Genomic DNA, 23,666 nt, shown 5'->3' with positions numbered 1-23,666 from the left:
CTGAACACCTGCCTCCCCATAGGAAGCAGTGAAGTAATTCTCTGTTTTGCTTTGCTTGCATGCACATTTACCGTCTTTATCTCAACTTGTTTACTCATTCAATTATTTCCCCCACACCCTGAGGGGGAAGTGACTGAACGGCTGTGTGGGCCTTGGTTGCCAGCCCAGGTCAATCTACAACTTCTTTGGTAGCTTTTATGTATAGTGTATGGCAAAGAGTAGAGGTAAAAGAATAAAACTTTCATTCATTACCATGCCTTGAGGAATGGCTTTGTAATCTGAACACAAGAAGAATTGTCAACTAATTCCATCAATGCTTTTAGCACAGCTGAAGAATTTCCTATCTTTATTAATAATTAAGACTTCAAGCTTCCAATATAAAATGGCAAGGTATTATTAATGACATTCTCAAAACCTCACAGAAGAATTGTTTAAAAAACCCGAATAACAACATAATATTTTTAATATACATAGTTTTAATTCCTTTCTATTTTGCAATCCTGGCTCCTACAATAAGTGTGCTGAAAAGAAAAATAGACTACTACAAAGCCAGGCGCTTAGTACACATAATTAAATTCTACCCCTCATTTTCAAAATTTAGGAAGCCAATGGACAAAATTTTTTTCTACCACATAAATCAGTAGATAAACTGAAAAGTGTTTTTTTCCCCCTCAAATAATGGATTTACATTAGAGAAAACAGTCTATATCTGTTTGCTTGTTGATGATCTATATTAGAAAAAAGCAACCAAACTGTTCAATAAGTCATACCTATTGTGCCGGTTTCAGCTGAGGTAGAGTTAATTTTTTTCACAGTGTCAAGTACAGAGCTACGTTTTGGATTTGTGCTGAACACAGGGTTGATAATAGAGAGATGTTTTTGTTATTGCTGAGCAGGGCTTGGACAGAGTCAAGCCTTTCCTGCTTTTTATGCTGCCACACTTGGGAGGAAGTTGGGGATATATGGGAGGTTTGGAAGTGACACAGCTGAGACAGATGACTCAAACTGACCAAAGGGATATTCCAGACTATATGGCATCATGGTCAGTATATAGAGAGAAGAAAGAGGAAGTAGGAGATGTTTGGAGTGATGGCATTTGTCTTCCCAAGTGCCACTCCACATGCTGGGGCCCTCCTCTCCTGGAGGTGGCTGAACACCTGCCTGCCCGTGGGAAGCAGGGAACTGATTCCTTGGTTTGCTGTGCTTGTATGTGCAGCTTTTGCTTTCCCTATTAAACTGTCTTTTTCTCGACCCATGAGTTTTTTATCTTTTACCCTTCTGATTCTCTCCCTGATCTCACTGGTGGGAGTGTACGAGTGGCTGAGTGGGCCTTGTTTGTTGGCTGGGGTTAAACTGTGACCCCTATGAAGAACAAAAATTAGGACTTTGCACATATTATACCTTGGTGTTGCGTATCTTTTGAGTTTGAGGTTTTACAATTCCAAAAGTACATAAGCCCCTTCTTTTTCTTTTTGTATTTAGATACAAAATGGGATAATGAATACTTTATTGGTGAAAGTGAAACCACTACAAACAATCATATATCATGTAGACATACATAGAAAAATGAAAGCAAATTATCTTAGACAGTAGTCACCTGAGCACTAGACTACTACTGTTGCAGCTACAAAAGTTAAAAGCAAGCTCCAGGCAGGTCAAGAAAAGCTCAGACAAAGCAGGTCTGACAACTTTGTTCTTGCAGTTTGTAAAAAGTCAGCAATAGGATAAATACTATAAATTACAAATAATTTTGGTAACCCAAAAAGAACGAATATAAATTTGATTTTTTTCTGAATATTTACTATTAATGTGCATTTACTATTCTCTATGTTCAAAATTTTAATTCTCATGCAGTATAACAAATGGTAAAGGAACACATGCTTGAGGTTACTGTCATGCAGGAGTATATAATGAAAACCTCTATGGACAGAATAACAGGGAAAACTAGTATGCAATACACAACCTGGGAAGTCATCAAGGATTCTTTCAGAGGTTAGACATTTTTCTTTGTCTGATTTTTTACAGCATATCTACACTTTGCAATGCTGTATTTATCCAGAACATTTCCAAAGGCATCTGACAAAGCACTGTGTATGGTACAGAGAATAATCTTGAAATAGTAATTCAAATCCTGAAACCAGTTTGACTATATGAACATGGTCTTTGGTACCAGAAAAATTCAAGCCAGGATATTAAGCTCAAGTTTATCACTCAGAAAGTAACCAATTTGCCTCTGGTTTCAATGGTAGCTGGATGAGTTTGGATTTCAGCTTTTAGATATTTCTGAGCATTCTCTGTGAGTAGGAGTGGTTTTGGAAATGATCAAAAGTTTCTAAAATCCACTGAGTGAAGTTACGTGTATCAAAAATCTAGTCAATGCTCTGCAGTATAGTATGATCCAATGACTTTTTACGTCTCTTAGAAAAACTGGATTTAAAATGGGTTTTCATCTACCTAACCAAGAATAAATGGCAAGTGTGATCTAAGGAGATTGTGCTGATGGATTAGCTATCTTTTGATTGATATTTTAATCTAATTTGCCTTTCTTCTTTCTGATTTTTTTAATTTATTTATTTATAATGGGTAAATACAAATCTGCATAAGCACTTGTTGAATTAAAATACCAAGTATGTTAATAATACAGGTAATATATCCAGTTTTATTCAAAATCAGCTGACCCTGCGTGACTTTTTGATACTTTTTTCTCCATCCCGTGGAGAAAATAAATAAAAAAAGCTACAAATAAAAAAAGCTAAAATAAAGCCTCTGTGAATGTATGTTTTATTTCTTGGAAGTGGGCAATACATGTGAAAAGGGGAAATTTGATTTTTTGCTTGAATGTGACTTGAATTAGGATTAATATCTAGAGTGTTATTTCCATTATGTTAATAAAATTTTTATAACTAGAATAATCAACCTGAAATGAAAAAAAAAAATCCATTGTTAAGAACTTGAAACTGACTCCTGTTTCAGAGCAGAAATTATTATTTTTATTATTATTTAGCAGAATGATATTATTCATTCCATGCTTTTTCAGACATTGAGCAGAAAAAAATCTGATCTTCTCATCTTGTTCTATGTCAATAACCTAGACAAAAGGAAAGGAGGAAGCAAAGCCACTCTGTCCCATGTTAGTTATCATCTCACTAAGGAACACAGGACCCAAATATTTTACACACCAGCAGCATTTACTTGCTAAAAAAGTTAAAGGTTGTAAGACTACGCCTCTGACTCTCAGCTTCAAACCAGCAATCAAAGCCAGCATTAGATGGGAGAATACTCTATCCCAGTTCTTTTAAAAATGAGAGCTTAAAACTGGGTTATCAAACACAAGCAGCAAATTAATCTAATAGTTCATCATCTCAGAATACTTTTCCTCTGTCTTGACCTTACTGCTTTGGATTTAAAAGTATTGCTATTTCTCACAGGTTCACATCACTATCTTTAGTAGCAAATAGCAATGACCATGTAAAAGGAGGGCACTGTGACCTTCCCCCAAAGTTATACAATGCTCCTTAGTTTCAGAATTGTCTCCTTGTTAATTCAGAACCTCCAGAACATATCTTTCAGAACAGCAATCTCAGTGAGTTAGTACACAGGTAGGAGAGCTTTTATTACCCACACTGGTCCCATTTTATTTTGGTTTCTCTTCATTAATTGCAAATATACAACAGAAAAAGCTCTGCTCCACAGAAATGCAGTAAACCTCCCACTGAGCACAATGATTCAATGTAGTTTTGAAATTACAGCACTGTTACACATTTTTCTGTAATAAAATGTGGTATTCAGAGGCAAAGGAGAAATATTATTGGCTAAAGACAGAAGCAGGATCAAAAACTAGAAAGAAAACAGAGGAGGTTGAAAAATATTAGAGATCTATGTATTTTCAGGCAATGTTAGATTATTGACCCTATTCACTGGATGCTCAAGAAATCCCAACACAAACTGTCATTTCATGATAGGACAAGGTAAAGTGATTTTCCCCAACAAATAATCATCTCTCAACAGTACACACATGATCTTTACATAGATCAAAACTTTTCGTAGTTCCAGGTGGAGGAAAGCTATTTTTCAAATAAAATAAACTCAGTCATTTTCAATGACTGATCACAGTTAAGAGATAACCTATTGAACTACAGAAATCTTTCCACAATTTGCCTTTCAGTAAAATAGTCTGACTGTGCTAGATACCAGCATAATTTTTCAATGACACTACATCATAAAGTCTGATGTACTGTATTGTGGTCTAGAATATAAAAATTGCCACGAACAAAAACTAGGAGTCACCATATTTGACTATAGCTTGATTCAAACACATAAAAACGGTTTATAATTTTATAACATAGGTTTTGAATAAAATATGCAATATGCATGCTACAATATTTATGTCATTATAAAGACCATGTATAAATTAAAATTACATCTTATATTTGGAAAGAGAGCAAAAAAATAGAACTTTCTCTTCAGACCACTACGTTTAAAATGTTTCTATCAGATACAAGTGTCCTTTACTACAGTATACCTATTCTTGCATTTTTCTAACTTGTAAAAGTGTCTAAAGGCCTAAAATTTGACAGAAATAAAAGAATGTATGCTACATAGATGAGAAAAAAAAATCCCATTACATCTTACTCTCTCTTTTATTTGGTATTCTGCAGATTTAAAAACAATGAAATTTAACATACTCATTAAAGAAGATAATTTTAAATTTGTTAAACACCTAGAGAAACTTCTAAATAACCCCAGTGAGGAGAAGAGAAGAAAAAGTAATGTTCTTTAATATAGTTGGACAAATGATACTTTGCAGCTATATAAGCTTATAGTAAATTTAGATAAAGAATTAGAAATTGCTCCTTCATGACTTTTGATAACTGTGTTCAATTACTCTTCATTCACTAAGCAAATAGAAGGCATTGAAAATATTAGAAAACTTCATTAGAATGTATAACTATCATTCTTTGAAACTCATAGTAGGTTGTTTTAAACTGAAATTTTTTAGGCAGCACACTCTTTTTCTTCTACTTTTCTCATATATACTTAAAAGGATTTTTCCTTAAATTTCTCGTATTTTGATTTTTCTCAGTGTTTTTAAAGCTATGGTTTCCTAAGGTACGTGCAAGGTTTCTTCAAAGAAAATAAGCAAACAAAATAAACAAAAAAATGAACTCTACATAAATATCTTTGTGCATACAAGAAAGCCAAAGAGGACTAGATGAAAATATTAAGTTCACCTGGGTCTACTACAGGTTCATTTTATTGAATCATAGAATCATCAAGGTTGCAAAAAGATGTCCAGGATAATTTAGTTGAACCTTTGACTGAGCTACACCTTGTCAACTCAACCATAGCACTAAATGCCATATCCAGTCATTTCTTGAATACTTCCAGGGGTGGTGACTCCACTACCTCCCTAAGAAGCCCATTCCAAAACTTAAAGTCTCTTTCAGCAAATAAATTCTTCCTGATGTTCAGGATGTTCAACCTGAACCTCCCCTGGCACCGCTTGAAGCCATTTCCTCTTGTCCTGCTGCTGGTTGCCTGAGAGAAGAGACTGACCACCACCTGGCTTCAGCTGCCTTTCAGGCAGTTATGGAGAGTGATACGGTCTCTCTTGAGCCCTGTTTTCTCCAGGCTAAACAACCCCAGCTCCCTCAGCTGATTCTCATATGACTCATTCTCTGGACATATCGTCAGCCTTGTTGCTCTTCTCTGGACACACTCCGTTATTTTCTGATGCAAGCCAGAATGTCATTGGCCTTATGTGCTGCATGGGCACACACTGGCTCATGTTCAGCTGGCTGAAGACCAGCATCCCCAGGTCCTTTTCTGCCAGGCTTTGCCAGCCACTCTTCCTCCAGCCTGTATCACTGCAGGGGTTGCTGTGACCCAAGTGCATGACCCGGCACTTGGCTTTGTTGAACCTCGGACTGCTGCCCTCAGACTGTTGGTCCAGATCGGTCAACAGGCCAGCCCAATATGGTGTTGTCTGCAAAGCACTTGATATTCTCATCCAGATCATGAATGAAGATATTAAACAGGACTGGCCTCAATTCTGAATCCTGGGGACACCAACTGTGACTGGCCACCAGATGGTTGTAACTTCAGTCACCACCGTTCTCTGGGCCTGGGCCATCCAGCCAGGTATTAACCTAGTGAAGTGTGAACCTTCGAAGCCATGGGCTGCCAGTTTCTCCATGGGAGGCAGTATTGAAAGCTTTACTGAAGTCCACATAAACTATATCCACAGTCTTTCCCTCATCTACTATGTGGGTCAGCTGGTTACTGAAGATAACCAGCATAAAATATCTGGCCAGTCAAAAAAATTCACAAAGCTAAGGCAAATGGGGCAATGCTCCATGACACCTAGAGAGCTGGAAGTGCACTGACCCTCAAGAAGTTTGGCTGGCTAAGTTAGAGCTGAACTGGCTGAATCTAAGACTGGGTCATCTGTGAAAAAAAGGTAGAATTAAGATCTATATTTTCTTTCTTGGGTAGTGTTATTAAACTGTGACTGTACCACTGGTCTCATCCATTGGTTGCAGTTGTGCAGCCAATGCGCCTGTGCTGTCTTGGACCTCCCATGGCTGACTTTGGCCTCGGTGCCTTGGCTTGGCTCGAAATCTGCTTCTGCACTGAGGCCTTGTCACGTGGTGGCTGGACTGTCTCTGACCCTGACCACTGGCCCTGGTCCTGATACAGACTTGCCATCCAACATCCAGACTCCTTTCTGGGGTAATCCCTGCTCATGTTTGCATTGTTATTATTCTTGTCTCATTTTGCTTGCAGGGTAGCAAGCCATAACTGTTTTGACATAGACAAAAAGGAAATACTGAAGGGCTAAAGAATTCATAACAGCAGAATTGTAGGAGTTATAAAAATAGTAAATTTTAATTCTACATTTCTACCTTTTATTCTGAAGGACTAGGCTTGTTTAAGACTGATACACAGGATTATGACAACTGTATGATTCATATTGGCTTGGACAGAACTCAGGGACAAAAGAGATCACAGAAATAGATGAAATGTCTTCATATATGTCTTTATTAAGAAACTAACACAGTGAGGTCAGTCAGCATGAAACAGGATAATATCTTATTTAACCACAGGCAAGCAGTTCTGGGACAGGTAGACCAGGACTCAACCTCAGAGTGACCATCACAAAAGCTATGACTGCTGCTTCAAAGACATTAGATTACTTTCACAGGTCAAAAATAGAAGCAAGAGAGAATAAGACAAAGGCAATTACTTTTGAGTGTATCTTAGAAGAGGAATATAAGAATAAATCTACTGGATGACTTCCAAGTACAAAAATATCTGAAAGTCTAATGGACAGCAAGCATCTAAAATACAGGAAGAGAAGTCCATGCATGTCATTCCTCAGCTGAGAGGAATTCCTGAATAAGTATTTTGAATAGCTGTAATAAGATGAATAACTATCATTCAAGGTGGTAGAGTTCATATACTTCATCTTACAAAGGAAGCTTTCTCTTGTCCATCTTAGATGATGTTGGAAAAAAAAAAAGAATATGAGAATATGAGAAACTGCAGTGGAAAAGAGATGTCTGAAATGGTATAATAATGAATTATTTCATGCCTACTAAAAAGACACAAAAATGAAATATGAACTTGGTTCTTAAAGTCATACATGCACAGACAAGGAGATGGGGATGCAAAATATATTCTTGTCTGAGCCTGATAACAGGAACAGGTAAAGGAAAGCATACAAAAAACCAAGCACTGTTCCATTAAAAAAAAATAAATAAAAGACACCAAAACAAAACCCCCAAACCAAACAACCAAACAACCAACAAATCAACTAAAACAAAGGAAAAAAACCAAACAAACACAAAACCCCCCCACAAAACTCCCCTAAAACCCCAAAACAACACTTTACAGATCATAATAATGGTTTTATATAACTTTCCTGTGATGCTTTGCTTGAGATAAGACCAAGAAAAAATATTTATAAGATGCCAAAAAAGTAAATAAATTCATACTTCAACAGAAAAAGCTACATCTCCTTCAAAATACTTTGTTTGAAGTATTCCATGTAATAAAATTAAATATGTCAAATTCTTGAAAGTCTGAGTGCCTCTACAAGTTTACAGCCAGGAAGAAATACAAAGCGACCCATAATTAACCTCTGGATCCATTTCATTTTAAGCTTGTTCAGAGAGTGTAAGGGGGAAAAAAAGTTAAGTTTTAGTTACCTTTGTGAAGAAATTTATTCTTACCACTTATGCAAGATTTAAAATCAGTTTCTATTTCTCAGGCATTGAAAAAGGCTTATGGTATATGTAGTTGTTTGTTACAGAGCTCAGTCTTCACCCCGACCGGCAGTTCTATGACCAGGAAATCACACCAGATTTGGTTACAGGGGTTTTATGAGTCATCTTTGGTTGGCACAAAGAGTAAGCTTGCATTTCTCACCAATATTTGTTAACAGATTGCAGCAAACAGAACAGAATAACAGGCTTGTATCAAGAAAATCCCAAAAACTGAATGGCATAACCCTTGTACATTTATGTATTTATATTGTTGTTCTCCTTCTGTGAGACTTTTAACAGCATATAGGAGAATTTTAACAAAAGTAATTTTAAGTCACATACTGTAAAGAAAATTTGAACTTTGATTTTCCTAAGTTTACATTTAGGCTTTGCTTTGATGCATCTACATGGTAAAGTATGCAATTGATTCAAAATATTTAAATGGATGAATTACAGGTACAGTAATTAATGCAATGTGTCATGGACATCTGGATTTGGATTATACCAGAGATCTTTTAATAAATTTGAGTAAGATTTTCTCAAAGAAAAAATAAATTATTTTCCCTAAATTTTACTGTCCAGAGTTTGTTCTAAAATGCTTATAATTTGTATTATTACTGCATAAATACTGTCTTCAAATGACAAGATATTTTTCATTATGCCAGTGCATCAAGTCATCTGGATGTGTGTTTTAACACAAAAACATTAAGGTTTTGTCAGCACAGTGCTACATTCACTGCAATTCCCCTCCATGCTTCTGAATTAGATCTGGCATTCCAGCTAACCTGGAGGACAAACATAAAGAGACGATACAGATGTAAATCCTAAAGCAGCCTTTAGAAGTCCAGTTCTGGAATCAAATTCAGGCACTACTTCATTGCAATTCAAACATGAGTCACTCCCCAATTATTCAAGATGCTCAATGGTTTCCCAATGTTCTGAAAAGTTTCTTTACAGTAATTCAGTGATGGTGCAACCCCTCTTAATATTTGCTTATAACAATTTGAAAATTTTGTCTAAGGGTGATTCTTGACCAATCAAATTTTCAGGAATGCCATTTGAGCAAGAATGGCCCTTACTGCAACCCCTACAAAGAATCAGGAGTTCTGCACTTGCAACCCCACAGATTCCACTTCTGGGAAAAAGGAAATCTAAATAAAAAATGTAACGAGCATTTTTTCTGACACAGAAATTATTATTACAGAAATTATTCATGTTGTACTTCAAAGGTGAACCACTACACACTGGGATAGCAACTTAACATCGATCTGCTCTGTTTTCTCAATTTTCTATGAACCAAACCAAAATTGTTAAGGTGAACTTTTGATACAGAAAAAGTAAACCAAGAAACAGTTGAGTAGGCTTGTTTGACATTCATCTTATGTCACAGAAGGTGATATTGTTCAGCTCTTGTACAGGAGCTCTTGTACAGGGAGACTCCTTATTTGGGGCAGGGAAAAATTACTGTTTCTTCCTCTGAGTTGATCAGTTGATCAGATACCTGTGATTACCATTGTTATGTGATTGCTGTAGCTAGTAGGCTTCTAACAATTCTAAAAAAAAAAAAAAAAAAAAAAAAAAAAAAAAAAAAAAAGGAAAATAAGCTTCCAAATTCCAAACCACTTGGTCAGAAAATTAGAACTGAATGGCTCCAACCTGATGGTTAGGGCATTGGCTCAGGAGGAAGGGCACCAAAATATTTTCTTCATCTCTAATATGTTGCTAAATAAATATCTTTATGGCAACTAGAACAAATTATGTAAGAGAACTTTAAATATTATTCTGCAACTTACTATATTCCAAGAGATAATACAATCAAAGATGGAAAATTTCTGTTTGATGAAACATAATAATCAAACTGTAGTACATACACATCGCTATGATCATTTGGACTCTGCAACCCAAAAATAAGCGCCACAGAGACCTTAGCAATTCTTATGATCCACAAATTTAAGTTATCATTATGTAAACTAATCTTTTTTACTTAAAGAGCATTAATAGGAGAGATTTGAAGACATCTTTGCTTTTTTAAACTCTGTGAAAGTGTTCTAATATCAGATATTAGGGTTATTTTACTTCTCTTCTTCATAACTATATTTACTCTTTATATATTTAAAATGAAGATCCATTACATGACTATCACAAAATTGCACTCTCTTTAGTCTTCCCTGTTAAACATAACTTTGGTGTAGAAACTGGTTTTGTACATATAATGTAAATTTTGCCAACCATTTTCTATTATAAGACATGGGTAACAGAGATCCCTCTAATGTGCTGACAAAAATTAAGCATGTGAACTACAACATTAATTTTTAGTCAGTCTTAAGCTCCCAATTAATAATTTTCTTCTATTTTGACATCTTTCTCAGAACTGCTCAATATTGTGAAGAATGTAAACATACGCATTTAAGAAAAGACTTATTGCTGCCAGATTATTTCCTTTAAATTATAATTTCTACCCAGGTATCAGGTGAGGTTTTTTTTGTTTGGTTTGGGGTTTGTTTTTTTTTTTTTTTTGGGGGGGGGGGTAGGGGTGTTGTAACGTTTTTTTCTCTCTGTTGTAATCATGTTGTGAATCTTTGATGCAATTGCCATTGTATTGAAGAACTGAGCCTGCCCTTCTCTGCTTTGTGAAAACAAGGGTATAACTGTGAGAAACAAGGAGCACGTATTTTGTACTGACATTGCATGTATGTTGCTTCATGAGGTCACAGAAGCCCTTTCTTTTGGATTCAAAGTTGTTGTTCAGCTAAACAGTTACAGGTAATGGTGTGCAGCCCTTTGTCTATGGAGAATTCTAAATAGCTATACAAGATTTCAAGATAGTATAGTTAAGCTTGTATGAGGATTTTTTTTTCCAGTTAAAATACTGTGAAATGGAATTCGACAAAATCTTCTTTTACTTTTTTTTTTTTAATGCCACAAGTAAAAACACTTTAATAATTAATTTCTAAGATGTCTCTATGAATAATATTTGGTTTATTTGAATTTATTTGGAAAATATAATTCAAGATCTAGCTGATTACAATGTGACAGATAGGGCTACTCAATGCTCACTAGCCTAAGCACTTCTATCCTGTGCTCTGTAAATTTCACTACTGAATTTATGTTTTAGACTAAATTTTAGTTTAGGGGTTTTTTTTTCAAAGTTAAAGCCTTAGCACAACAAATTTAATCAACTATCATTTTAGAATAATGTCAAAGTAAAACAGTTTTGACTATATTAAAAACTACTTTTTTCCCAGATATTTCTTAGAAGTGACTCTGCTCTTTGTTATTGACCCCTTAAAACTGAAAAGAATTTGACCTTTAACTCTTCTGTAAAAGATATTTTGGTCTTTTTTATTTTTTCTATGTCCATGAAGTTCATTCATACATATAGTCCATGTGCTAATCCTATTCATATGACCACTTCTACAGCTTTTAAATATTAACAATCATAATTGCCTTTGAGTACTCTGTGTATTACTGGCTACAGAGATTTGAGGATATCCCACCAGTATTAAAGCTAATCCTGCTACTCCCCTAATCCAGGGGGATTTGTTACACTCGGCAGTGTTGTTTGCAAAGGGTGGGAGAACACAGCAGGGGCGCAGGAGGCATCCATGAATTCCAGCTGAGTCTCTGTCAATTAAAGTGCTTTCAAGCCTCTATTGTACATATTGTACAGACAAAAGAAACACACCCCCCCCCACCTGATAGTTAAGGGAGAGCAAGATAATGTGTAAGTGTTTAACAAACAGTTCGAATTGCATAATAATACACAACTACCTAAAAAAACCTTTCATTCTGTCTATATAAGAAATGAAAGATAAAAGAAAAAATTGTACTCAACTGTCTCCTCAAACACAGATTACCTATACCATTAGCCAGGACTAGTGATGGGCACGGAGAAAACATTTCCAACAATGTGAATAATTAGGACTAGGCTTGGACATTGGCCAAAACCATTATTTTAATGTAATGTAATATTTTTTTGTGAGAAATGAGTTATTTAAAAACTTATTTTAAAAGTATAAGGCTTTAACAAGAACATCACTCATTGGGACGTTTCTACTTTTTTATGAGAGAATATTACTACTCTTTTCCTATATATCTATGATTATCATGTTGTTATTATAGAAAAGCGTCAAGAGAAAGAGGACTTAATTATTTATTGTTAGACAGAATAGTCATATTAGAAATGCTCCAAGCCGTAGGAATGCAAGTGGACCAATAGGAGTGCTATACTTGTATTTAACGTGTATAATACATTGATATGGAATACAAAATAGCTGCTGCAGTACTGGAGAATTCCAAAACCATAATCCAATTCCAGCTAACAGGGAAGACTTGTCTCTTCTTTTTGCCAAGCATTTTTCCTTATGAGCTTTAATTAGCTGGTGTGCAGCATATCATTCTTTTTATTATTTGTTAGAGAACAGCATTTTAAACATGAAGTATTAATAAGCTTGCTGTTAGAGCAAATTGTGTCACATCCCTTTAACATCTCTTTCACTCTAATATTCATCCAAAAGGCTTTATCATTTGAATTACACACAATTGTTGTCTGAATTAAACACAATCTTTCTGTTTTTACATTTTTATTGTTGAGGAAACTTTCCTGTCTGACTATACAGGAGCCCCACACTGGCAGTCACACTCCCACCACCAGAGACTTTCACAGCAGGGACCAAAGCCCCTTCACAGCAGGCAGCGCCAGTGATCCGATGGGTCCCTGTTTCACTGTCTGCACACCTCGCTCACACAGTCAAATCAGGTTTTCTCAAACCTGGACTGGTTCAATCCCTGGTTGCTCACTGCAGAGTCTCACACTTGGATTCTTAAAATAATTTAATCATGGCGCAACCGAATAACAGCTCGAGTTGATGCTGCTGAGGAGGGACTCCGAAAGAAGGAAACAGCAGGGGTTTTATATCCTCACAGTTCAAGCTCTGGGCTCTTCCATCAGAGTCCCTTGCTGTTTCCATGTCTCTGAGTGTCCAGTCCCCTAACCAGACCACAGGTCCTAGTGCCCTTTATTTCCAGTTTATTTGCCCAGTTTTTGGGCTCCACCACCAGAGCTCCACCTGCAGCTCAAGCTGCATCTTGCTTACCTGCTACATGCACTGAATGGATTCCTCAATATTTACCACGTTAATTTCTTCACCGAGAGAGGCTTTCTCCTCATCTATACCCCCTGCTACTTCCAGCTTAAATGTATTGTTCAGAAAATTTACGAGTGCCTCTCCCATACAGTGCCAGCAGGAGACAGCAAAACTCGAAAAGAGGACAGAATTGCAACGCTTGAGGCAACTTCTGCCAGCAAAATGGGTGTCAGAATCTACTGAAGAGTTTACACTAGTCAACGAAGGTGTAAGAATAAGCAGCAAACAAGGCAAAAGAGAGACTGTGTTCTCTTACACCAAAACACACGGAAACGAGCTAAGCGACTGTTTACTGGGGAGAATGATGGGGGTTTGGACCTTGTAGAAATGCTTGTATACATATATTTCAAAGTTAGAGACATATGAAAGCTCTTACATGTAAGTGAGAAAATAATGCTAACACTAGACTTCTGGCTGCAGTAAACTATCCTGTGCTGACACAGTTAGTTCACACCTTTTAATTTTACTTCTATTAAACTCTAGGTAAAACTATCAAAGAAAAGGAGCAGTCACTGTTTCATTCCTTATATTCTATATATATGTTTTGTTGGTTCCCTCAAAGGTGAATTTTGAGCTCCCATGCTTTTAGCTGATAAATACCTGTGACTCATCCTGAGTATCTCACTCAATGCAAATATTTCAGAAGATCATCAGTAAGGTTGTATATTACTTCTCTAAAGATTGAAGTAGTAACGTCTACATATTTTACGGAAGGGACTTCAGCAGACGGCAAAACAGGAACAATGAACAGGTAAATATTATTGGCAATAATATAGACAGGATTGATGTTTTAAATTGTTGCAAAAGTGACCTTTGCTCTTCCATTATCTACGAAAAACGGCTCAATAGGAGTCCTTTGAGAAACAGTAATTCAAGATGATAGAAAGAAACATGTTTGAGCAATACATCCCAAATATACACCAAATTTAACAAAATCTAAGATTCTGAAGTGTGATGTGACTCTAGAACTCTCCACTTCTAGTGACCAATGAATATCCAGTTTTAGATGTTGAACTGAGAACTAATGTTTCCTTGCACAGTCATCTACTCTTCTTCCAGGCCTTCCTGAGTGAGAAATCAGTTACCTGATTCAAATACAAAGGGAACAAGATCAGGATTTAAATGGCAAAAATTAGGCAATTTGAAAGTAATGACAGAATTTCAAAAGAAAGGGGAAAAAAATAAACTATGAATGAGTGAGATAGCTAGAAAAAGCCTGAACATTGTGCAAGCACTGTTCAATGACAGCCACAACTCTGATGTTTCATCAGAATTGTTTTGGTCCCAAGTATGAAACACAGCAACCTATGGGCTGCTCTGAACAAAACTAAAATGCAGTACATACAAGTATATACAAGTAAGACAAGAAGCAAAGGCAGAATAAAAATTAAAAATCAGAAAAAAAAATTCTATCAAACCTGACTGAAATTGAGGGGATGTTCTGTTTTTTAAAACAACAGTGGTGCGGGATTCAAGCTCTGCCTCTCCAAAATGTCAAACCAAGCCTATCTTACACATTAGCACTTCTGCTTGAGGCTTACACCAGAAACTACTATCATTTATTGTATTATAAGTGCTTTTGAACTTTCATACTCTAATATGTGGACTAAATTTTTAGTATATTTCATAGATACAACAGAGTATATACTACAATATAGTAATTTACAAGCATGTGGCACTGCTTCATGCTATATTTTTAATCTCAACATAAGTTGATTTAACCTCTGATGTTCTCCACTGCAGATGCATTTGCAGACTACTTAAAACCAGGTCTGGTAGAACTGAGAAAGGAATGTAACTTCTCAGTATGAATCTGATTTGCCATATGACTTCAAACTCAGTATGAAAGAAAAGCTGATAAGGCAATAAAAAGTTGCTGCTTGAACAAAATAATATATGCCACATAAAATGCCGGCTTAGAGAAACCATACTGTTTTGCTCTTGTTAATTTGTTAATTCACTGACTTTATAGCTCCTCTGGCAGAGGCACTGAGATTCAGAGTTCAGTTCAAAAGCATGAAACTAGGGAAAATATGCATATTTTTTGATGCATCTTTTGCTTATGCAGGAGAACCTCTTTCATATTAGAAGCCTGAAGCAGAAAATATTGTGACAGTGAAGACAGAAATCACACATGTGCTTGTACTGTTAGAAACAATGTGAGCTTTGAGATAAACTTATTTCCTGATAGATTAAAATGCTTCAGAATGAAATATTTTTGATTGCCATCATGTGTATTAAAACTTATATTACTTTGATATATGAAAAATCGATCTTGTCACTCTTACCAAGAGTTCAGATGGCTTGTATGATAGAAGCATACATATGAGCCAGAGCACCACACTTACAGTCCCTTCTTTTTCAACTATGTCAACATAAAACAAAAAACTTACCCAGGTACTTTGTGATTTTTCAAGATTTTTCTTTCCATTTGTATTTAAAAAAAAAAAATAAGTAGCTGAATAACCGTATTGCTTGCTTGCTTGTTTAAGAACAAACAAATTGTTCTATTGATTTCAGTGGTGGAACACATGCTGAATAATCGACTCCCCCTAGCAACTAGTCATTTCCTGCCAAGAGTAAAACAATGTATTTATTTTCATTTTAGTTCCTGCTTGTTGTGTTTATTCTCATTCCAAAAATATTTCAAGCTCCTAAATGAACATTATTGAGGAAATTAATATACAGTGTTGTATAAATTTATTACTGCCCTTTTTTCCAAGTGAAGAAGGAGTAGTGGACACAAAGTGCTCTGAAGCTCAGAAATTAGCTGTCACCTAACAAAACTTCCCTGTTCCAAACATATATGACACTGGTACTTTGCAGTTCTGCTCAGGAGAGCTGCAGGAATAGACACATTCCAGCATGACAGGCTAACAACAGACAGTGAAATACTGCACCAACACAGTGAAATTATTTAATTATTTCTGAAGTGTTTCATAAAGTAGAGAACAAATTCTGAGAAAATAGTCCAAGACCTCCTATCAGATTTTGAAGATATTCTCCCATAATGAGGATTTAGAAAATCAAGATCTCAACATGTACACAAGTGCAATATGAGCCTCTGCAAAAAGTGGAAATCTTGCAGGAGGTGGCAAGTCTCTGAGTCTTCCAAAAGACTTAACAGCAAGGGTGTCTATATTCTGCAGCATACCTTCACTGCACAGACCAGTATCACACTTCTTTCTTTAATTAAAGATGCTTTCATTTTTTTTTGTTCTTGTAATCAGAATTCACCCACCCACAAATTCTGAATGCCTTCATAATTTAAATAGATTATTTGAATCTACACAGACTTAATTTTGCCAACCTATTTACTGTCCACATCTATATTTTTAACAGAGCTATATATAGAATAAAAGCCAAGTAATGATATAAAAGAATGATAGAATATAAGCCAAGAAATTATATAAAAGTATTAAAGTATATATTTAAATTTTGCATTAATGTTTAATTTATACAGAATTGTAATTGCTGAAAGCAAGTTGCTTGTTTCTAAAAGTTTGACTTTGAAAATAACAGAATTGAATGTCAATTTAGCCTACAGTATGAACATTCACTTTGAATAATCAGTAGCATTCTATAATTGTATATGAAAATTAGTTAATGGCAGTTTCAGCTTCCTAGCTGGATAACAATTCATTTTAACCATCCATAATTCAATCAGATTACACCTTGTTTTACATATTTTAATAGAAGCTTCCTTCTGCTTATTTTACAAATTATATATGCAAATTATGTATTAAATAATTGATGAAGCACATTGTTTTGCTTGTAGCTATAAGGGATGCTTTTTTTCACAAATATATTTAGGCAGTAGTTCTTTTCACAGCAAGATTTTTGCATAGCATTTTAAAAGATATTTAAACTCCTGCCGTGATGAGGGCTTATTTAGAAACACCAAGTATAATTTAGTAACCTGATTTATGAAGCAATTTATACAATATAGTGAAATAGTATTGTAGAAGAATTTCATTGCATAGGGATGCTAATCTTCTCTGAAAATCCCAAACTCCATAACTCTTGGGTAACTCTGTATTATTACAGTCTATGATAGGACAAAGTATATCAGGATAATTAGCCTTCCTATTTTATTAATGCTTTATAAAACTGTTAGAGGTTAATGCTGCAGTTAATTTTTCCTACTGCCCAATTTCATGCCATAATACTTGGTAACAAGGGGAAATAGACTCATTAATCTTTTAATAGACGTGTGGTAAATGGTGTAATAGAATATAAAGTATTATGCATTATTTGCAATTATATGTGTGTATGTAGGTATACATAGACATATATAACAAGGATATTCTAATATCAAGTATTCCAGGATCTACCCCTTAACCTGTTGTATAAAAGTCCTAATGTTTAAATGTTACTTCCCTCTTTCATTTATTTTTATCTGAACAATTAACATATGCTCAAGTATTTCTGTAAAAAGACTTTTTGAAATAAAATTGGATATTGGCAGCCAGGCTAGACCCACAAAATATTAGATACTTAAGCCTTGTGTTTCCTAATCTTGTGAGTACTACATTAGTAAGTTATAAACAATCCTTCCTCTCATTTGAAGACATGCACAATATAAATGCAAATTGTAAAAAAAATGCTCTTCTTTTCAAGCTGTGAGATATGAACAAATGAAAAATAGCTTTCATGATTGAAAAGGCTGGAGAGCTCATGATTCTGTGTGGGCACTTAAAAATGAGAATCATTTCAGTGCCTGTAAATACAACATGTAACACAATACAACACATAAGCACAGAGTAACTTCCCCTGCAAACACTGAGATCTTCAGAGAGAACTCCAATAGAAACTAGGGACAAAGAGGCACCTTCATATTGATCTTAGAACACAACAGTCTTCCTCTGAAGAATCTCAATCTTAAATGTATGTATTTCAAAGGCCTTCATTTTCATCATGAAAGAAGGAATATGTCTTCCACTAAACACAGAAAATGCTCAAGAGATGCTCACTAAAGGTCTGAAAAGAGCTACAGATGAAGCCTGTCAGTTTTCACCGTTGTGCTGCAATGCTTCATGAAGAGCCTGGGAAACAGCAGTCTTTGAAAAGCAGTACATTTTTAAATGGAAATCCTAATTTCCACAATTAGGAATTTCTTTTTTTAAAGGACCCAAAGCAGATAACACTATAAAGTGTTAAAAAAAAACACCTACAGCAAACTGATAGCTGAGTGTCAGAACAGGGCAAACAACACCCCACAGTCCTGTTCAAAACACTTGCAAACACTACTGAGGGCCCCAGAATAAAAGCCCAAAAGATGCCAACATTTTCTCATCTGCTTTACTTGTTTTAGCTGGAAGTGAGACCAATTAAAAAGAGAGATTTGTGTTACATTTATTTCTCCAGTGCCTTTAAATTCATGCTTCTTGGAAGGGCATAGAACTTTGGAATTCTGCAGAAAAAATCTACTTTCCAAGAGATTAAAAAAAATTTAGGGTCTCTCTCCTTTATCTTAGTGTTAGCATTTTGTTTCCACCACTATTTTTTAAATACAGCTTCACGTAATATTTAAAATATTCACAGCAAAAACCAGACTTGGTTTTTGAGAGCACTTAGGCACACAAAAATATACCCTAACATAGGATCTTTTGATAACCACTGCCCGTAATTACTTGGGTAGCTTGTATTGTATCATGTTTATTGGTGATCAATCCCATCACTGATACAAAGTTTCTTAAATTAGTGAAGGCATGAGATGCTATATTTGATTAATGTGAACTAATGTAGATTAGAGCATAATTTTAAAGAGTGGGATAGATTTGATGTAGATTTTTTTTAAATTTGAAACTGACAACTATCAGGACAATGAATATTTAAGAGTATTTTTTATCATGATTTGATTCTGACACAGTACATAATAAATAATAGCATGTAAAATCCAAATTCAGTAAGAGAAATGGTTTTTCAAATGTGAAGACTTAATTCAATACAAGCACAAAAAACCCCCAAATTTTTTAGTGGAAATTTTTCCATTACATGTGCATTTTGAAAATAATAGTAATAATAATAATAATAATAATAATAATAATAATAATAATAATAGTATGTAACTCTTACATAAGTTTTCAGTGATCCTAAAATAATTTTGGAAAAATATGCTGAAATTTTATTAAATAGTATGATTTTTTAAAAAAATTGTATAAGATAAATTTAAATATGATAATCAGAAATTGGCATTTATAGAATGAGAAGATCCAAATTTCATAATAAAAATGTAGTAAGTAGCAAAAATTTTTCCTTTTATATCTGTAGCTTGAGATGACCCTTAGCAGTTGTCATATCTGTTTGTTAAGTTGATTGCACGTTGGTTAGCAACTGATTTCTAAGTATTGATCTATTGATCTATTGATCAAAATATAAAAGTGCTTAAGTAAATTGGTTTTTGCTAAGGTATAAGAACAAAACTTATAGTTTTGTCAGAAAATTGTTCCATTAAATGCAACTATTTAGTCCAATATTGTCCTTCTTATGAAAATACTCTTTCATTAAATGAAGAACAAAATTTGACTAGTCTTCATATTGCTTCTGTCCAAGTACATTTACCAGAGTCAAATGTTAAGATGATATTGTCAGTTTATTTAAAATATGAGGAATGTATTGGTAAACAAAAAATGTTCATCCTAAAATTTTTAAATTTATGTTACAATGTCCTAAGCCATTTTTCTCAGTTATCCAACAATAAAATAAATAATGACTGCTGTCATTCTTTCTTACACAGAATTAGCAATGTAATCCCATTTTGGTATTAATCACTATAGTTTCAACAGCATGTGCCATTAATTCAACTTAATGCGCTGCAACCAATCAATACTTAGTCTGTAAACTCATTTGTTCTTTGGCTCTACATTACAAAAATAATTGTTGTAAAGTAGCTCTTTTTATCATCCTCAGGGTGAAGAACTTTTAGGCAAACTCTGTAACTCAAGTTCCAGAGGATGCATTAATCTTACACTAAAATCATGATCTTCAAAGTATTTAACATGGGTTTTCCTAGTATTCTAAAATACATTTTCAAATAATACTACAGAATCCTGAAATTGCTTTTGTGAAGTATGAGGGGTTTTTTTAGTGAATACTCACAGAATTTGCACTTCGTAAAACAGTAGTTCACACACACCATTGTTCACAGTGATATTCAGTAATTACCATGAAATGTTAAAATGGTTCAATATGAATGCCATATTTTTTGAAGAATCACTCTGACTTCATCTGTTAATCTTTGTCACTGTTTCAGACTGTGCCCATTCCCTGCAGTTTGCTGTGTCATGTGGCAAGCCACTCTCCACGCTGCATTTTTACATGAGCAAACTCAGGAAATCAGCTCTCCCAGGCACTTCAGTCTCACTGCTGCCTTCCTCTCCTATCATTACTGCACTGGCAGATTTGCACACACCCCATAAACTGAATAATCATTTCCATTTTTTACCTGATATGATGTGTCTCACCTCACTGAACTTCCTTGGCATTTATTGTGAGCTTGATGCATTCCTGTGCTCTGTCCTCCTGCTAGTGAGGAGGTGTGGAAGTGTGAGGCTGCCCTGTAACTACAGCAGGAGGGTGGTGGCATTAGGGGCTTCTGGGGCAGTCTGCTCTCCTAACCCTTCTTTATTTCTGGGCTACAGAGGGCACAACGGTTTGCAGAGGTGCTAAGCAGCAGGTCTGCCGTTATGGCCCTGCCTTCCCAAAATTCTGTGAACTGGTGTCCTGAAGACCTGTAAGTCACTGCATGCAGCATGACTAACAGTAACTGCCTGGTATGTAGACTTTAAGAGATAAAATACAAAGATCTCCTATTTGACAAGAAAATGAGACATTTATAAGGACTATGGCTTTCCAATTATGGTCTGTCCTTGCAACTTGTTTTATTAGGGCTCTCCTCTTGGATGTACAGGATTCTCCTGTACAATCTCTCTGCTGTAGAGGTAATGGTCAAGATATTTAAAGATGGTAATTATTCTCTTACAACACTCTCTGAGAGATTTTCTGGACAGAAATATTGCAATGAAAACACTCATACAAGAGACAGCAATCAAAAGTTTATTTTTATTTAATCAGTCATGATGCAAGCTATAGTCATAGAAGTTTTAGAAAAGGCCAAAGCTATTAGGGACACAGAGTCCACAGGTTTTCATGTTAGAATGAGAATGAGTGATGATAGCAAGATGGATCTTTGGGAATACAGCATACATATATCAGAATGACCACAAAAGTGGGTAGGCTAAACTGGCGACTAATCAGATGGACACCAATAGGTGTAATCGGATTTGTTTTCCCTATGCAATTTCAGAAAATACAACTCTGCCCTTGCAGATCCTGTGAGAGATCAACTTTAGATTACCAAGGGTAAATACACTGACTGGATCTGGCTGGTGTTTGTGGCAGCTCAAGCATGTAGAGCCATGAAAACTGCTTGTCCAACGTGCTTTTGCCAAATTTCCTCTTTCACAGCTTTGCCAAGTGCAAGGTATGGAGGAATCAGGACTATATTTTACTTCATTTATCTTTTCCATCCTTTTCCCATTTCCTTACATAAATTAATCACAATTCAACTGCATCTGGCTCACTGCTAAAGGGTACTGCCTAGTAGGACTAGCTGGCAAAAAACTGATTTGGTATGTTTTCTTCAGTTGTATCAAAGATGAAAGAAAGAGACCAAAACAAAACCAAATAAACAAAATCACCAAAAAAACCCTCATGAACCAACAAAAACCTACCAAAACCCAAACAAATAAACAAACAAATAAAACCCAACCCCTTGAAAACAAACACACACCAAAAAAAAAAAAAAAAACAAAAAAAAAAAAAAAAAAAAACCCACCAACCAACCAAAAACCCTACCAAAAAAACCCAAACCAAAACAAAAAACAACAGCAAATCCCTCTTGTTTCCCTGGGGAATGATACAATATATAATGACTTTTCTTTCCAATATAGAGGTACCTTCATCTGAAAGCCGTGCTTTGCTATGTGACTCTTTATAAAGGATGGCAGATCTGAAAGAAAGCGTCCAGTAATCCAGGCAGGCCCAGGAGGAGAAGAATGAGCTATGACTGTACATGACTGAAATACTGAAATACCATCCCACATTCCATGAGGAATTTTCAGTAATGTTATTATCATGGTAACATTTTCTACATAAATACTAACAGGCTGGTGCAACTGTGAAATGCTTTTTGCAGCTGCTTGCAGGTTCTGCTTGGGAGGAAGAGCTGTGGGAAAGCTACAGGTCCTGGAATGCACAGGGTATGCACTCACAGTATTTGTTGTGATATTTGCATTCCATTTAGCCCCCAAAAGCCAAAACTAAGCTTTCTGCCTTATAGAGAGAGAATATTAAAAACATCTAACGTACAAAAATGGTGAGAGGTGTTAGTATATAATGTATCTTTTTTTAAAAAAAAATGCTAATTGGCATCAAATTATAATATCCATTCTTATAATTTCTCTGGAGCCAAATCCTCAATTTTGTTTTCTGTATAAATAATATATATGGATAAGATAAATGGTTAAATACTTAAAGCTTACATCAGAAAGAACATCAAAATACATTTGAATCCAACTTGTTGTATTTTAATTTTAATTTTTAAAAGCTTTATGTATGTGAATGTAATAATAATAATAATGCACTTAGATATTATGTTGGAAAGTCAGACATGATACTAAAGTTTTACTAGTCAAAATACAAAGAAAGAAAAGACAATTTTCATTTGAGGTAAACAGCAGAGTGCCTTATAAAAATTTCTGCCATAGCCTGTCTTACTTCTCCTTTCTCTAATTACATGTGGTGTCTGACAGCATGAGCTCTGAGACCGTAAACAGAGATCACACAGCTCCCAGAAGTAACTTATAAATAATGAAATGATCACCCATTCAGATACAAACACCAAAGAGATGGATCAACGTTTTCTGCTACACCTTGCATAAAAAGTTCCTTTTGAGTGCCGCACCATCAATGTGGAATATTTAAAGCAGAAAATTGTCATGCCTCTTTTGTTCCAGTGAGCATACCAAAAACTCACTTTGCATTAAACAATGCATGACAGAAAGACAGAGAAATAAACATATCCCCTAGACATCGGCTTTCAAGAGCACTCATTCTCTCTGCACTTGCAGAATAGGACGACACAAACACAGCATAGGTTCCACTTCATTGAGTTCACTGTTATTACATGAGGAATTAATTCATCTGAATACATCTTAGCCATTATATTAACACTTTTAATGAGCTCTGT

The 23,666-nt window shown here is 35.2% G+C and overlaps 1 protein-coding gene across 1 annotated transcript in view; it reads right to left on the bottom strand.

Moving 5' to 3' along the window:
• The window catches only part of CSMD1 (CUB and Sushi multiple domains 1), a 1,076,561-nt gene that overhangs the window by 345,889 nt on the left and 707,006 nt on the right, over nucleotides 1-23,666 (bottom strand). The window lies entirely within an intron of this gene.

The sequence above is a fragment of the Zosterops lateralis genome (assembly GCF_965231275.1).
Source record: "Zosterops lateralis genome assembly, chromosome: 3".
Lineage (NCBI taxonomy): Eukaryota > Metazoa > Chordata > Aves > Passeriformes > Zosteropidae > Zosterops > Zosterops lateralis.
Note: the sequence above shows the minus strand (reverse complement) of the source record. Positions and strands in the feature narration are given on the sequence as shown.